At 41.7% G+C, this 18059-nt stretch overlaps 1 long non-coding RNA gene across 1 annotated transcript; it reads right to left on the bottom strand.

Moving 5' to 3' along the window:
* Nucleotides 1–2870: 2870 nt before the first annotated feature.
* LOC116573645 lies at nt 2871–18012 on the bottom strand. The gene is made up of 3 exons (XR_004278907.1): nt 17798–18012; nt 5133–5230; nt 2871–3010 (listed from the first exon to the last, which is right to left on the bottom strand). It is a non-coding gene; the product is annotated as an uncharacterized LOC116573645 (long non-coding RNA).
* Between the last annotated feature and the right edge of the window lie 47 nt (nt 18013–18059).

Below are 18059 nucleotides of genomic sequence, written 5' to 3'. Positions count from 1 at the left end.
ACCTCTGTGTCCACAAAAGGTATCTCACCTAAGCTCTGAAATCTAAAGAGACATGTTTGTTTGTTTGTTTGTTTGTTTGATTGTTGGGAGTACCTACAGAGAGATGCACCTTTAATGTTTGTGGTTTAAAAACAATTGAATTCACCACAAGTGAAGATCGCCCCAAGATGTACCCTCTCACAGAGACTGACCTGCCTTTTTATTCCCTGTTATTTATGTAAATAGATTATCACAAATTTAATTCCTTTCAATAAATATTTTTAAGTTTCAGATGCAGGCTCCTCTGTGGAAGCCACTCATCCATAACAAACGGTACCGAAGTTTGTATTGTCTGGAGTCTATTAAAATTATCCAGTTAATACCCCCTTGAAAGAACATTTTACCCATTAAGCTTTGCCCTCCCCCACAACCCATGCACCTTCCCCAAGAGAGTGCTAATGGGTAGGCAGGATCCCTGAGGCTCAGAGAAGGCTTTTATTCAAAGCCATAGTACCTGTCAGATAGCAATGAAGATTACAGTAGTTTACATGTATTGCACCTTCACTGTGGTTTGCACTGCTTCTGAATACGCAATTTCATTTAACATCATAGCAATCCAGCAGTAGATGTTACTACCATCACCATTTAGTGGAAAGGAACTGAAGTGCAGAGTCACAGACACCTACAGATGGCACACTGAAACACTCTGGTTCTGTGGTATGCACTCTTAAGTGCTGCACTCTTGAACCCAAAAGAGAGAGATCTTCTAGACTGGCTCACGAGCCCCTTTTCTGGCTTCCTTTCCCATTGAGAGAAGGAAAGAATGAAGTAAAAGAGCAAATTGAACTGTCCAGCAGCAGCAAAGAGCCTGTCCAAATGTAATGTTTCTCCTTGAGGTCAGGTGCTCTAGTAGGCAGAGATTGAGGGATGAGATAACCCAAGGGGAATGAAGGCTGGTTCAGCAGTCACAGCCTCATCTGAAGAATTTTCCTGACCAATACAGAAAAATACACCTTTCTGAAAGAGGTCAGTTGTATGGTAGTTAGAAATGTGGTCACTTCGTAGTATATGCAGATATTGAATTATGTCTACACCTGACATGAATACAATGTTATATGCCAATTTTATGTTAATAAAAAAAAAGAGAAATGTACTTTGAAGCAGCACCAGTGCTTCAAGAAGTAAGTCATCACCCCAGATGGCGGGCCCCTTGGGTTATTTGCTGTCATTTCAGGGATTACTTCACAGTTATTTCAAACAGCACTTCATATTAAGAAGTGAAAGAGGAATTATGGCACCTCTCTGAGCTTAATAGTTACTTGCTTGAATTAGGTTTGTTTTTGTTTTTGTGGGGTTTTTTTTTTTTTTTGGCCTAGCAAAAGACTTCTTGTGGACTGGGTGATACTGGGCAGTCCCTTTGACCATCTCCTCATCAGGGTGAGCAAGAAAAAAGCCCTGGCTTGGACATTAGTGAACTAGGTCTCTCTGTTTTCATTCAGAGTTGTAAGCTTTTAGCTTGATTAGAAACTATGTACAGAAGATGCCTGTATACAAAACTATGTACAAAACTATGTACATTTAGATGCCTTCATTTCTGTGGGGGCTCAGGAGAGTCAGAAAACTTCACTTGGACCGCATGTGGTGCTTTTCAACTCTTTAAAAAGCAATTACTAGGGCGCCTGGGTGGCTCAGTGGGTTAAGCCGCTGCCTTCGGCTCAGGTCATGATCTCAGGGTCCTGGGATCGAGTCCCGCATCGGGCTCTCTGCTCGTCAGGGAGCCTGCTTCCCTCTCTCTCTCTCTCTGCCTGCCTCTCCATCTACTTGTGATTTCTCTCTGTCAAATAAATAAATCTTTAAAAAAAAAAAAAAGCAATTACTATATATATATACAGTTTTTGAATGATGAACTATTTCATCCCAGGAGAATCAATGGGAAGTATTAAAGTTTGGGGATCAGAGAAGTAACAAAAATGTATGATCATTTACATACATTTTTTGAAAGAATATTGCTTGCTGTGATACAAGATTGTATGAGTAGTTGTATCTTGATCCAGTTTTGAGGCCCTGGCTAGAAGGTAGTTAGTTCTTCTGGAATGACCCATTAAGTCCACAACACCAAACATCTCCCTTATCTGAATTATATACTCTGGACCACCATACACCCACTCTGATTATGCCAGGGTCAAGGATCAGGTATCCTGGGATAGCCCTGAGAACCTAGAGCCTGGTGAAATTATTCCAATTAGCCAATCCTAAACCTTTTTGCCTTATCTAACCCTTTCTTTCCCGCAAAGACCAGAATAAAGGTGCTTGCCCACAGTTACCCATTGCTCTGCCTTTTGACCAAACTGGTGCTTCCCCTGAGTGGCGTTGGGTGACCTGATGTGTTCTCTGAGAGCTGTTGAGTACAGAAAACTCAAACCATTTTCTTTCTCTTGATCAGTGCCTGACCTCACCACACCTCACCCAAGGTACTATGGTGAAAACGACTCCTTCCCACTTCAACTTCTCTTTCAAAACCATCATGGTTGGGTGTGTGGGAGGGAGCTTGCACTGAGGTCCCTGTGTCAGCCCCACAACTCCCCTGAATACTAACCCGTTATTAGGGAGCAGTCTCTCCTGCCTCCAATTCTTCACAGCAGACTTTGTGCTCCCCAAAGGCAAATGAGAAAGGAGCCAGTGTTGCCAAGTGATTCCTGAGCCTCACTACATATGGGGAAGAGGCGATAGGACAGAAGTGTGAGCAGAGGCCATGTAGATTCCAGTCCCCCCTCTGAGAGCTGAATATATGCTAAGCATTTTCATTATCTATGCTTTTCTCAGAAGGTTTTTTTTTTTCTCACTTTTTTTCACTTGAGAGTTATTAAGCTGCAATGGTGTCCTGCTAACATGTACATTTTGACTACTTTATTTATAAAACAACAACAACAACAACAAACAAACCCAGATGTTATCTTACAAAACTGGAACAACTTTGAGATTTTTATCTTCATAATAGGAGTTCATAATGTTGAATTTCAAGGTTTTTGACCTATAACAGAAAAAAAAAATGGGGGACAGCAGTTGAGTAAAGTGGTTTGGTATATGGGTGGCAATGAGATAGAGAGAAAAAAAAACAGTGGATAAGTCTCATTCTCTGTACAAGAAAGAAAAAAACAAAAATTACCTGTATCACAGTATCAAATCAAGAATCACTAAAATGGGGGCGCCTGGGTGGCTCAGTGGGTTAAAGCCTCTGCCTTTGGCTCAGGTCGTGATCCCAGGGTCCTGGGATCGAGCCCCGCATCGGGCTCTCTGCTCAGCAGGGAGCCTGCTTCCTCCTCTCTCTCTCTCTGCCTGCCTCTCTGCCTACTTGTGATCTCTGTCAAAAAAAAAAAAAAAAGAATCACTAAAATGTGCTAAATAAACTCTTGCTCTTCTCAGGGCATACCAAAAGGGGGGGCCACATGGAGTACTATAAAGAAACCAGGGTCAGTGGCTTCACGCTGTGGCAGCCTGGTTAAGCTAAAGGATATTGCCCAGAATTCCCTTCCCTGTGTGTTTACATTTGGGGAGGGGACTCCCAAGAGAGATCCTTGTGTGAGGTTTCAGGGAGCAGAATGGGCTGTTCCTTATCATCATCGGCGGGTGGCAGAAGCCAGCCTTATAGCTGCTATATATACCTCCCCTATATTCTCCTTTAACTTCCCCAACTCCTGGGCCAGGAGTGTGTTTAGCTCAGGAAGGTCTTCTGCCAGATGCCCACACTACCAATGTAGAGTCAAGAACAAGGAGAGCTAAGGCGAATTTTCGCTTGATCTCTGACTTGAATTCCAGCTGTTCTGGCTGTCCCCGGCTTTATATCCATCTTCCCTTCTTTTTTTTATTTTTTTTTTAAGATTTTATTTATTTGAATAAATAAACAAAGAGCAGAGAGCCTGACACAGGGCTCAATCCCGGGACCCCAAGATCATGACCCAAGCCCAAGGCAGAGACTTAACCCACTGAGCCACCCGGGGGGCCCCTCCATCTTCCCTTTTATTTATTTATTTTTTTAAAAGATTTTATTTATTTATTTGACAGACAGAAACTACAAGTAGGCAGAGAGGCAGGCAGAGGGAGAGGAGGAAGCAGGCTCCCTGCTGAGCAGAGAGTCCAATGTGGGACTCAGTCCCAAGACCCCAGGATCATGACCTGAGCCGAAGGCAGAGGCTTTAACCCACTGAGCCACCCAGGCACCCCTCCATCTTCCCTTTTAGACAGAGACTGCTTAACCAGCTCCCACAGTGGCATAAGGCTCAAATTCCTGTAACAAATTATACATACACATTACCTGGTGGTACTTTTCCTCTCTTTGAACCTTGATAAATATGGAAGGCCACTCAAAATTTTTAGTTGTGCTTATACAATAAATGCCTACTTAATGACATGGCTGAGTTCTCAGTGCCCTCCTGCTTCATATACTGAGAGAAATAAATCACCTGATCTAACAAGCAGTTAACTCTGCTGCTTTCCTGACATGCTTTCCTGGCATGCCCAGCACAGTGCCTGACACAGAGCTCAGTCTCATGACCCTGCGATCATGACCTGAGCCAAAATCAAGAGTTAGACACTTAACCAATTGAACCTCCCAGGAGCCCCTAGCAGAAATCCTTTTTTATTTTATTTTTTTTTAAAGATTTTATTTATTTATTTGACAGAGAGAAATTAGAAGTACACTGAGAGGCAGGCAGAGAGAGAGAGAAGGAAGCAGGCTCCCTGCTGAGCAGAGAGCCCAATGCGGGACTCGATCCCAGGACCCTGAGATCATGACCTGAGCTGAAGGCAACGGCTTAACCCACTGAGCCACCCAGGCGCCCCTATTTTTTTTTTTAAGAGTGGTCTTGGGGTGTCGGGTGGCTCAGTGGCTTAAAGCTTCTGCCTTTGGCTCAGGTCATGATCCCAGGGTCCTAGGTTTGAGCCCCACACCAGGCTTTCTGCTCAGCAGGAAGCCTGCTTCCTCCTCTCTCTCTGCCTGCCTCTCTGCCTACTTGTGATCTCTGTCTGTCAAACAAATAAATAAAATCTTTTAAAAAAAAAACAGTGTTTTTTGCATACATTTTCCTAAAATTATGTATTTACATCAAATGTGCAATATATATCAACATACATGAAGAATTTCTATAAAAACGTACCTAAAAGTGTTAACAAGGTTTCCTTCATGCTCCCACTTTTCTGAATATTGGGATAACCACCTGCAGTTATTCCTGCCCTTTGTCCTTCATGGTTTCTCCTGTTAAAAAAACAAAAGGCTACTGAGTAAATCTGAAGATTAAACTGGCTTTATTAAGTGATTCATGAATCAAGCAGTATCTCATCAAGCAAAGAGTTACTCCAAGGAGTTTTACAAAACAGAAGGCTGTTATAAAAAGGAGGGTTAGGCAAGGAAGTCATTGGCAAAGGAAAATTGAAGGTTCATTGGAAGAAAATAAGAGTTCAGGGTGACAGTGGCTTTTCATTGGCTGAGCTGCAGCATTTTGCCATTGTTTGGGCTTCTTGCTGGGCAGAGGAACATTTTCCTTCTTCTTGGGAGGGTAGTAAAGTAGTGACATCTTCCAGTCAGGATAGGAAGGGATAAGTGTTTGGGATAACTATTTGAGATAACTGTCTAGTGGTGGTAGGGGATGAGAGCTTTCTCTAGAAGTCTTCCCAACTCAAATGTTAGTTCAGGTTTCCTCTATTAATTTTCACATTTCTCCCGTTTGGGCAAGATCTGTCTCTAAAAGCATCACTGATCAAGAGTTACATTTCCCAAATTCAGTAGCCTTTGTTTCTTGGTGCCAAAAAGGACCTTTCCTGGGGCACCTGGGTGGCTCAGTGGGTTAAAGCCTCTGCCTTCGGCTCAGGTCATGATCCCAGGGTCCTGGGATCGAGCCCCACATCGGGCTCTCTGCTCAGCAGGGAGCTGCTTCCTCCTCTCTCTCTACCTGCTTCTCTGCCTACTTGTGATCTCTATCTGTCAAATAAATAAATAAAATCTTAAAAAAAAAAAAAAAAGGACCTTTCCTGTGGATTGTTTCCTATGTCAGAGGGAAAATTCATGAACCAAAAAAAAAAAAAAAAAAAAACCCTTGAGGCCACCTTTCAGTTACCAAAAAAAGTAGTAGGGAGAACTCTCAGGTATTTTTTAAACAAAGTCTATATTTTATCAAGGTCACAAGCATTGGAAATCATCTCAAAATTCTGAGCAAGGATCACACTCCAAACTTAGGGGCTTCATTGTAGTGACTTCACTTGTAGGTCATCTGGGTACCCTTCTGAAACAAGTTGTCTCTTTCTGCTTTTACAGGTTTTAACTGCCCAATATCAGTGTTAATTTCATCGACTACCACCAGAATCTGAGGAACAATCCCTCGTCAGAGAGAAAGTTCTTATGCTTCCTCAATGACCACTTGATAAGAACAAGGAATAAAATATTAAAGACTATGAGTCATTTGCCTTGTTATTCTTTTTTTTTTTTAAGATTTTATTTATTTATTTGACCCACAGAGATCACAAGTAGGCAGAGAGGCAGGCAGAGAGAGAGGAGGAAGCAGGCTCCCTGCTGAGCAGAGAGCCCAATGCGGAACTCGATCCCAGGACACTGGAATCATGACCTGAGCCAACGGCAGAGGCTTTAACCCACTGAGCCACCCAGGCGCCCCTGCCTTGTTATTCTTAATGCCTATGACTAGTCAACCTATATATATATATATATATATATATACACACACACACACACACACACACACACACGCTTCCATATATATGCTCTTAGAAAAGAACAGTGAGGAGTGTCTGGGTGGCTTGGTCATTGAGTGTCTGCCTTAGGCTTGGGTCATGAACCCAGGGTCCTGAGCTAGAGTGCCACATCGGGCTCCCTGCTCAGCGGGGAGCCTGTTTCTCCCTCTCCCACTTCTGCTGCTTGTGTTCCCTTTCTCATTGTCTCTCGCTGTCAAGTAAATAAATAAATCTTTTTTTTTTTTTTAAAGATTTTATTTATTTATTTATTTGACAGAGAGGGACACAGCGAGAGAGGGAACACAAGCGGGGGTAGTGGGAGAGGGAGGAGCGGCTTCCCCCCTGAGCAGGGAGCCTGATGCGGGGCTCGATCCCATGATCCTGGGATCTTGACCTGAGCCAAAGGCAGACGCTTAATGAGCCACCCAGGCACCCCAATAAATAAAATCTTTAAAAAAAAAAAAAGAACAGTTATACAGAAAACTAAAATTACAGATGTGGCACCTGGGTGGCTCAGTTGTTAAGCATCTGCCTTCGCCTCAGGTCATGATCCCAGGCTCCTGGGATTGAGGCAAACATAAGGCTCCTTGCTCAGCGGGGTTCCTGCTTCTCCCACTCCTACTCCCCCTGCTTGTGTTCCCTCTCTCGCTGTCTCTCACTGTCAAATAAATAAAATCTTAAAAAAAAAAAGCTAAAATTACAGATATCAAAAAGATAATATGTTAGTTGTTATTGGAATGTATTTATTTTCTCTCTCCCTCTCTCTCTCTAAGTAATCTTTAGACCTAACATGGGGTTAGAACTCACTACTCTGAGATTAAGGGTCCCATGCTCTACTGACTGAGCCAGCCAGGGACCATTGGAATGTATTTATTTTTGCATTTTGCATTTGTTTTTATTTAAGATTTATTTATTTTATTTTATTTTTTTTTTTTTAAAGGTGGTTTATTAGAGCACGGGGACAGGACCCGTGGGCAGGCAGAGATGCGGCTGCCTAAGATTTATTTATTTTAGAGAGAGAACACTAGCAGGAGCAGCAGAGGGAGAGGGAGAGAATTCTCAAGCAGACGCTATGCTGAGCATACAGTCTGATGAGGCCTCAATCCCAGGACGGTGAGATCAGGACCTGAGCTAAAATCAAGAGTTGGATGCTAAACTGACTGAACCATCCAGCTGCCCCTATTCTTGCACTTGCTAACAGACTAGATAATGGGGCACCTGTGTGGCTTAGTGGGTTAAGCCTCTGCCTTCAGCTCAGGTCATGATCTCAGGGTCCTAGGATTGAGCCCCGCATCAGGCTCCCTGCTCAGCTGGGAACCTGCTTCCCTCTCTCTCTCTGCCTGCCTCTCTGTCTACTTGTGATCTCTCTGTCAAATTTTTAAAAAAAGAAAAAAAAAAACCAGACTAGATAATGTTCTGGACATTGTTCCAACCCAAATTATAAAGATACCATGTAGATGTGACTCAGAGAAACACAGATCATTGCCCAAATGCCATCCTTTTCCTTACCTAACACCCCAGTTCCACCTTCTCCCTGGTACCTTCCTCTAGATAGTAACTTCCTTCCCCACCCCCTCAAAAGTGGACACCTTAAGTAGTTTTAGGTTTCAGACTGCAGGAAGATGAAGAGATATGCTTCCACAAAGTATTTTATCTTCCTATTTAATAACAATAAGAATATAAAAATAATTTTGGAATTGCCTATGGAAAATTTCTATTCTATTTCTGCTGCTACTACTACTACTCACAAGCCTGGAGGGTATCTGTCCAGTGCTGTGAAACAAGAACTTGATGTGATCACTATTTCTCATAGTAACCTGAGAGATGGGATAGTTTTATCTTTACAGGTCAGGGATGTGTCTAAGATGTGAAAATGTGTTAAGGAAACCTAACTCAGAATTAGGAAGTCATGAAGGGAGGACTCACACACACCACTCCTCACAGCTTGCAAAATCCAGCAGGAGGAAAATTTCCTCTCAGTTCAGTAACCAGTGAAAGGCCACCACTGCTTTGCCTGCAGCCAATGAATTCCTCCAATGGACTTTTGTTTAATAAACCCCCTCCCAACTTCCTTCTTTCCTCTATAAAGTATGTTCTTCTCCACTGTTCTCTGTACTTGCCTGTGGTTTGCCATAGTGTGCTTGTCCCACATTGCCATTCTTTTTCCATTCCCGAATAAACTTGCTTTTACTGGCCAAATTCCTTACCTTTCTCTTTTAAAAGATTGACAGTGGTTATCCTGAATTTACTTATTTACTTTTTTTTTTTTTTTTAGGATTTTATTTACTTATATTACAGTGAGAGTGAGAGCATGAGCAGGGAGGAGGAGGCAGAGGGAGAGGGAGAAACAGACTCTGTGCTGAGCAGGGAGCCCAATGCTGGACTCAATCCAGAACCTTGGGATTGTGACCTGAGCTAAAGGCAGAGGCTTGAGTGATTGAGCCACCCACGCACCCATGGTTATCCTGAATTTAAACCAGTCTAACAAAACCCAAGTCTATGTTCTTCTTAAACTCTCTAGTAAATTGTACCTGGACATAGCCAGATCTCACTTTGAAGGGTTCCCTTATGCACAAATTACACTCACCGTAATTTAGTTGCATAACAGTTCCTCAAAAACAGTGCAAATTTTAGTTACAACACTGTATCAACTGTAATTGCATAAAGTATAAACTTCACTCCTAGTTCTTCAGACCACAGATCACTATATAAATAAAGGATGTGTATCGTGGTAAGTGACAAGTCATGTAAACTCTCTGAAAGTCTGCCAGTGGTCACTTTGAGTCTGTTGCTTAGCTCTCATATGGACAGAAAAGCATGTGATTGGGTCATCTTGTCTTCCAAAATCAACCCATGGGACATTTAGGAAAAAAAAAGGATGATCAAAAGAGGGAACTGATCAACAAGGACAAAAGTGCAGCAAATAAATGAAAAGTGTTAATGCTGGGAGTGAAATTGGAACTGAGCGTAAGTGGAGTTATATCCAAAAGAGCTGACGGGGAATGTTGATCATTGCTGTTGTCCAAGAGACTCCAGATCTGCAGCCAGAGGAACTTGTCCAAGGAGAACTTAACATAGGAAAAGTGTTTATGATGAAAAGGTTAAAGATGTCCTAAAAGAGATGATGCTGGCAAAATAACTTTATGCTGGGGATTTTTGAAGATATTTCTTTTTTTTTTTTTTTAAGATTTTATTTATTTGACAGAGAGAGATTACAAGTAGGCCGAGAGGCAGGCAGAGAGAGAAAGGAGGAAGCAGGCTCCCTACCGAGCAGAGAGCCGGATGTGGGACTCGATCCCAGGACCCTGAGATCATGACCTGAGCTGAAGGCAGTGGCTTAACCCAATGAGCCACCCAGGTGCCCCTGAAGATATTTCTTAACATTGAAAGTGTGAATAATAAAATGTTGGAAGGTGATCCAAATTTATAAAGGAGTATGAAAATTGAGAGAAAAATTGAAAAGATGCTCTTTCTGTCATACACTATGCAATGAAAATAAGAGGCAAGCATTGTTTAGACTATTCCCAGTAAGGTTTTACAAATAAAACACTGTAATTCTCAATGTTTCTAATAAGTTACAGAGTACAGAAATAAATATTAGTTTTAATGTTGTTTTCATCTCCCAATACACTTAGAGCATTTTTAATGTTTTGGCAAAAATTTCAAAGATTACAGAAATAATATTTTTTCCCCATAGACCCATAAGATTGCTTTGCATAGTTTCAACTTGCATGGTCACTTTGACGGTTTCACGCTACTGTACAGAGTGAGGGACACACAAGCACACACACACACACAGCAAAGAATCAGTCTGGCTTAAGAGGATCACTAGAATGGGTCCCAAGCATTCTGGGTTTCTGTGCAATAATTTACTGTTTGGGTGACTTTGGAAAAGTCATTTAACTTCCTGGGCTGAATCTCCTCAACCCTGAAATAAGGGGTCTTAACAATGACTTTTCTGTTCTGGCCAGTCCGAGTCCTGCTAATTGACAACCAACAAGTTAATATTGCTAAGGACCTTCCTATTACCTTCTGAGAGGGTAGCCTGAGTCAGTCTACAATGTAGTCATGAATGTTGAATCTACAAATAATTCTACTGAAATCTGTAAACGCAATGAAAAGCATTTTGGCATTTCCTGAAAATGTGAACTATAAAGTCTTCATTTTCTATTAGGATGTTGGCTTATTTAGAGTCACAAAGTTGGTTTTCATTCGTCTTCACCATAACTGACAGAGGCCTCCATTTCTGTGGCTGAGCTCCTGTGAGCATGACTCTTCTGGTTCTGAATGTATTCAGGCAGCTGTGCCCTTTAAATGTGGCTTTATGTTTATAAAATCTGAGAGGATGTCAACAACCCAACTTTTATATGGAAGTTCTTAAGGATCAAGAAATGCAATTACCTACTCATTTTGTTTTATTTTTATTTTTTTAAAGATTTTATTTTTAAATAATCTCCACACCCAACGTGGGGCTTGAATTTACAACCCAAGGGGGCAACTGGGTGGCTCAGTGGATTAAGCCTCTGCCTTCAGCTCAGGTCATAGTCTCAGGGTCCTGGGATCGAGCCCCACATTGGGCTCTCTCCTCAGCAGAGAGCCTGCTTCCTCCTCTCTCTCTGCCTGCCTCTCTGTCTACTTGTGATCGCTGTCTGTCAAATAAATAAAATCTTAAAAAAAAAAAAAAATTACAACCCTCAGAGATCGAGAGTCACATGTTCTACCTACTGAGTAAACCAGGCGCCCCATAAAGTACACCTTTGTTTTGTTGTCTTTTTTGGTTGTGTAGGTTTGTCTTTTTTTTTTTTTTTTTTTTTAAGTCATCTATCTGCCCAATGTGGGGCTTGAACTCCTGACCTCAAGATCAAGAGTCACATGCTCTACTGACTTGAGCCAGCCAGGCGCCAGCTCTACTCATTTTAAAGCAGTTTACTTAAAAAAAAAAAAAAAAAAGTTAGCTTTCATTTACTTATCTATTCAATACTACTTGAGTCCAAGTCCTTCAGGCAGGAGACCATCCCAGCTGTTCTGGATACTCAGAGACTAAGCTAAACTTGGTGCCTGCCCTTGATAACTGGTGAGCAAAAAGATATTTAAACCTTGTTAAATAAAACAGGATAATTCATTTAAAAACACATTAACACCTATAGAAAAAGCATTTCTGGCCATCAGCAAAAATTTAATGAGAACTTATTTGAGACCTGTGCTTTATGGTATGGAAGACAAAGAGAATTAAATTGTTACATCTTTGCATTTAGAGAGCTTACCACCAAGCCAAGGGATTTTTGTTCTTTTCTGAAAAGGCAAAATTTATTTCTTATCAGTCTTTCTTATACATTATGCCTTTTCAGAAAAGAATAAAAATTCTCAGGAGCCACGTTAACTAAAAAGACTTTGAGAATAGAAAAACTGAATCACATAGTAATAAAATACAATGATTACTATAAAAACAACTCTAGGGGTGCCTGGGTGGCTCGGCCAGTTAAGTGCCCATTGAGCTCAGGTCATGATTTCAGGGTCATGAGATTGAGCCCTGTGTCTAGCTCCATGCTGGGCACAGAGCCTGCTTAAGATTTTTTCCCTCCCTCTCTACATCTCCCCCCCTACACTAGCTTCGTTCACACTCTCTCTCAAAAAACAAACTTAAAATAAAAATGAAAAAACTCTAATCTTTTTTTTTTTTTAAACTCTAATCTTTATCTAAAATATATATTGAGCTGCTGATACGAAACGTAAAGTATACTAAGAACTGTGAATAAAAGCAAATCACAGTTAAGACCTAGAGCGAAAGTCAAGGGCAAAACTTGATGATGCCTCATTTAGCTCCTTCACCTTTCTTTCTGTACCTGAGATGTCAAATCTCTGTGCTCTTCACAAATGAGACTTTATAAAAATTGCTTTCAAATCCTATTCATTGGATCACAGTGATTTCTGTGTTAATCCATTTTGGAATAAACTTTCACGGGTTGACAACTGGAGTTAGAGGAAGTCTCTTGGGCCTTCCTTTGAGAAATATTACACCCACAGAGTCAAAGTAGATAGCTAACAATTAGCCTGCCCTGCTCTCTGTATTCAAGTGAAACTCCCTAAAGGAAGCCAAAGCTTATTCTGAGTATTTCTAACTGGCAAGACTTAGGTAACAGGTTCTAGCCCTCCAGGCAGTGTGAAGAAAGCCAGTGACTTAGAGCAGAGACAGAGCCACAAGAGACGGCCCTTTCAAAGTGACAGTTGAAGATAGTAGCATTTCAGTTCCTCCCTTCTTAGCCTAAAGCTGCACTGTGTGATAAGAGGGCCATTTACCCACACAGCCCGGTTGAGCACTTGAAATGGTAGGCAGAGAAGTAGGCAGAGATAGAAGAGGAAGCAGGATTCCCGCTGAGCAGAGAGCCAGATGGGAGGCTGGATCCCAGGACGCAGGATCATGACCTGAGTTCAGCTCAGCAGAGGCTTTAATCCACTGAGCCACCCAGGCACCCCTGGGTTTTATTTTTTAAAAGTAATCTCTACACCCAACGTGAGAGTTACATGCTCTACTGACTCGGCCGGCCAGGTGCCCCTGACTTTTTTAAAAAATTAATTTGTTTACTTACGGGGGGGATAGGGCAAGGAGCAGAGGGAGAGAGAATCCCAAGCTGACTCTGAACTCAGTGCAGTGCTCAGTGCAGAGCCCAATGTGTGGCTCATTCTCAAAACCTTTAATCTCACGACCCTGACTAAGATCATGATCTAGGCTGAAATTAAGAGTTGGACACTTAACTGAATGAGCCATCACCCAGGCACCCCTGACTTTTCATTTCAATTATAAAATACACACCATAAAGTTGACCGTCTTAATTTTCTAAAATCAGTAGTATTGGGGCGCCTGGGTGGCTCAGCTGGTTGGCATTTGCCTTCAGCTCACGTCATGGTCCCAGGGTCCTGGGATGGAGACCTGTGTCAGCCTGTGTCAGCCTGTGTCAGGCTCTCTGCTAAGCAGGAGCCTGCTTAGAACTCTCCTTGCTGCTCCCCCTGCTTGTACTCTTAAATAAATAAAATCTTTTGAAAAAGTCTTTAAAAGGGGCACCTGGGTGGCTCAGTGGGTTAAAGCCTCTGCCTTCAGCTCAGGTTATAGTCTCAGGGTCCTGGGATTGAGTCTTGCATCAAGCCCTGCATCAGGCTCTCTGCTCAGCAGGGAGCCTGCTTCTTCCCTCTCTCTCTGCCTGCCTCTCTGCCTACTTGTGATCTGTCTGTCAAATAAATAAACAAAATCTCTTAAAAATAAATAGCCTTAAAAAAATCAGTAATGTTAAGTACATTCAGTGTTGTGCAAGCAAGCTCCATAGTCTTTTTGTCTTGAAAGCCTGAAACTCTATACATAGTAAATAATTCCCCATTTCCTGCCTCCCCACAGTCCCTGGCAACATCACCATTCTTCTTTCTGGTGCTATGATACTGAGTACTTTTGATACCTCATCTATGTGGAACTATGCTATATTTGTCTTTTTGAGACTGGCTTCTTTCATGCAGCGTGATGTCCTTGTTTCATCCATGTAGTAGCATGTCTTAAATTTCCTTCTTCTTCTCCTTCTCCTTCTTCTTCTTCTTCTTCTTCTTCTTTTTTTTTTTTTTTTAAGAGAGAGCATAGCAGGGAGGGGGCAAAGGGAGGAAGAGAGAGGGAATCTGCTGAGCTCCAGATGTGGGATTCAATCTCAGGACCGAGATCATGACCTGAGCCAAATATCAAGAGTTGGGATGCTTAACTGACTGAGCCACCCAGGCACCCCAGAATGTCCTTCTCTTTTAGGGCTGTTATGCATCTATCAATGAATTGGGTTGCTTCCACCTTTTGACTGTTGTCAAAAATGCTGCTATGAACATTGGTGTACAAATAGCTTTTAGATTTTGCTTTCAATTATTTTGAGTATATCCAGAAATGTAATAGCTGGATTACATGGTAATTCTTTTTTACTTTTTTAGTATTTGCCGTACTGTTTTCCATACTGGCTGTACCATTTTGCATTCCTGTTGGCAACACACAAGAATTCCAATTTCTTCGCATGTTTGCCTTAATTTAAATTTAAATACTGATAATTCAGTTACTGGAAAACTTTTAACTATGTTTGGAACAACATGGATATGTGAATCTACTTTTTTAACTGTAAGTTTTACAAAATATAAATAATATTCCCAACACAAATTTAACATCTGTATTCAGATGTGTTGTTCAGTAGAAAATACACACCAGGTTTCAAAGATTTAATCCAGTAAAAAAATAATAAAAAGTGTCTCATTGATAATTTTATATACTGATTACATGTGAAATAATATTTTGGGAGTGTTGAAACAAACAAAAACATAAAATTAATTTAACCTATTTCTTCCTACTTTTGTAAATGTGGCTCCTAGAAAAATTTTAAATTACTTATAGGGCTTACATTCTACTTCTATTGGATAGCACTACTGTAGAGGTAGCCTCCACTTTAACATAGTGAAAATCACCAGATTCCAGAAGATAAACTCTTCCCGGGGTCCCAATTGTTTTAAAAAAAAAAAAATTAAAAAAATAATAATAAAAATAAAAAAATAAAATTTTTTATAAAGACCCTGAGACCACCCCCCCCCCCCCCAAATCAGGCTCTCTGCGCAGTGGAGGAGCCTGCTTCCCCCTCTCTCTCTCTGGCTGCTTCTCTGCCTACTTGTGATCTCTGTCTCTGTCAAATAAATAAATAAAATCTTTTTAAACAATAAATAAATTAAAAAAAAAAGATTTCATTTATTTGAGAGAGAGAGAGAGATGGAGAGCACAGAGGGACCAGGAGAGGGAGAAGCAGACTCCCCAATGAGCAGGGAGCCTGACAGAGGGAGATCATCCCAAGAACTGGAAATCATAACCTGAGCTGAAGGCAGACACTTAAGCACAACACAGCCAACCAGGAAGCCCCCCTCCCACCCCGCCCACCCTCACCAGTTGCTTTAATATTTGTATCATCTGCCCTTAATATCTTAATACATCTATCTTTCTTTTACTGCAGGAGGATTCCCTGAATGAAAGCCCCTCCCCCCTTTTTAAGATTTACTTATGAGAGAGAGAGAGAGCGCGAGCACGTGCACCCAAGCGAGCATGAGGTGGGGAGGAGTAAAGGGATAGGGGGAGAGGAATTTTAGCAGACTCCGTGCTGAGCAAGGGGCTTGATATCAGGAGCCTGAGATACAGACAGGAGCCAAAACCAAGAGTCTCTTGCTTAACCAACTGTGCTACGCAGGCCCATCCTGAATGACACTTTCTTCACTGTTACCACAAAAAGCCAGGCCGTTATACCCATTTCCCTAGCGAGTATCTGGTGTTCAGTTTTGGTATCCTATTTTCTATGTTTTGTTGGTCTATCAGAACCTATGCCTTCCATTGCAGAGTCCTCCTGTTTGTGGTGGGGGGTGGGTGAAGGGGGTGGGAGTTAGGGGGAGAAGGGGGATGGGGAGGTGGCAGTGGTGCTGGCAGATGCATAACACCTCAGCAAGGAGAGCTCAGGCGGTATGTTAATGTGTTTACAAAAGAAAAGAGGCAGTTTCTTTAATTTGACAGTGCTGCCTGACAAAACTGTACGTTTTGTGTTTTTTACCACTTACAGCTTATTTCCACTCTGAAAGTAGTCATAAATCCTGGACTGACTGACTTCCATATTACAACAAAGTAGTGGGGCAGTACATGGACGAGATGTGGTCACTTTCAGTGACTAGGGGCTACATGACAGAGAGGTGTGTGGGAGCCAGGAAGAAACCCTGTCATGCTGGGATGGGAAGAACCAAAAGCTAGATTTGAGACAGTCGAATTGTAGTTGTGAATGTATTTACCTCTCATACCAGAGTCACTCAGGATATAATAGCCATCACTACCACTCCAGTGCAAACAAACAAACAAACAAACAAACAAATACCTCCTCCATGGAGGATAATTGTTCATAAATTTTTTAAAAAGATTTATTTATTTATGTAAGAGAGCGAGCAGGGGCACAGGGGTAGAACAGAGAGGGAGGGAGAGAAAGAAACCTCAAGCCAACTGCAGGCTTGCTCCAGAAATCATGACCTGAGCTGAAACCAAGAGTTGGACGCTCAATCAGATGCTTAACTGCATGAGCCACCCAGGTGCCCCAATTCATAATTTTTTTTAAATAAAATTTTTATTTTGGGATCATTTTAAATATACAGAAAAGTTGCAAAGATAGTACAGGGAATACCTGCATACCTTTTACTGTTTTTCCTATATTCGATGTGTGATATAAACATGGCACATTTAACAAAACTAAGAAATTCACACTGAGAGTGCTGGGTGGCTCAGTCAGTTAAGTGTCTGCTTTGGGCTCAGGTCATGAGCCCAGGATCCTGGGAGAAAGTCTTGCATTGGGCTGTTTAGTGGGGAGTCTACTTCTCTCTCTCGCTTTACCCCATCCCCCTGCTCATGTGCTCTTGCTTTCTCAAAAATGTAAAAAAAAAAAAAGAAAAAAAAAAAAGAAAGCGATTCATATTGGTAGAATACTCTTAAACTATAGACTTCAATTTGATTTTACCATTAATGTCCTTCTACTTTTCTGGAACCCAACACACAAGCTAAACTGCATTTCTAATGTAAGCTTTTTATATACCAAGATCTTGCCCCATTTTGCCATTCACATTAATGTTTTTACTTCTTGGTACAGACTGTAAGGTTTTATTTTTGTGTGTATGCTTACTTATAATTCTGAAATACGTGTTTATTCATACTGGTGGTGCCTACCAAAGACTACCAGACATAGTTGTGGTCAAACAATGAAGGGTTATTAGCTGCTGTAGTGAGGGAAGACCTCACCCCAGGGGGAGTCTCGTTTCCGTAGTGTAATGGTTATCACGTTCGCCTCACACCCCAGGGGGAGTCTCAAGATGGGGGTGTTAAAGAGGGCTCATTATAGTATATGGGCTTCTGTTAGATGATTTGGGGGAGGGTCCAAGGAAACAGGTTTTGTTCTGGTTCAGTCAGAAAGCAGGGGCAATTCAAGGACTAGCTTAATTTTTATCAGAAAGCAGGAGGAATTGGAGCAGGGCTAGAGTTGCCATTAAAGCGGTAGTCACTCACGTTAGCTGGAGATGGGATGTTTGGTCATCTCTGTGCTTGCACAGTGTCTGTTTTTATCTGTTCATGCAGAATTAAAGTGGTCTTATTTTCTTCTTCTTTGTCAGAGAGAGAACTCATTCTAACTTTAATATTCCTCGGCATTGCTTACGTTCATCAGGGCATCCAGGCCAGCTCCCAACCGTGGCTCTCAGAGCTGCTTTTCTTAGCGCAGCACCTGATCATAATTAAGACAGAAAGCAACAGAAGACTGCTTAGCAGCTTT

This window comes from Mustela erminea, chromosome 14 (genome assembly GCF_009829155.1).
Source record: "Mustela erminea isolate mMusErm1 chromosome 14, mMusErm1.Pri, whole genome shotgun sequence".
NCBI lineage: Eukaryota > Metazoa > Chordata > Mammalia > Carnivora > Mustelidae > Mustela > Mustela erminea.
The sequence above is the reverse complement of the archived record's forward strand: the minus strand, read 5'-3'. Positions and strand labels throughout refer to the sequence as shown.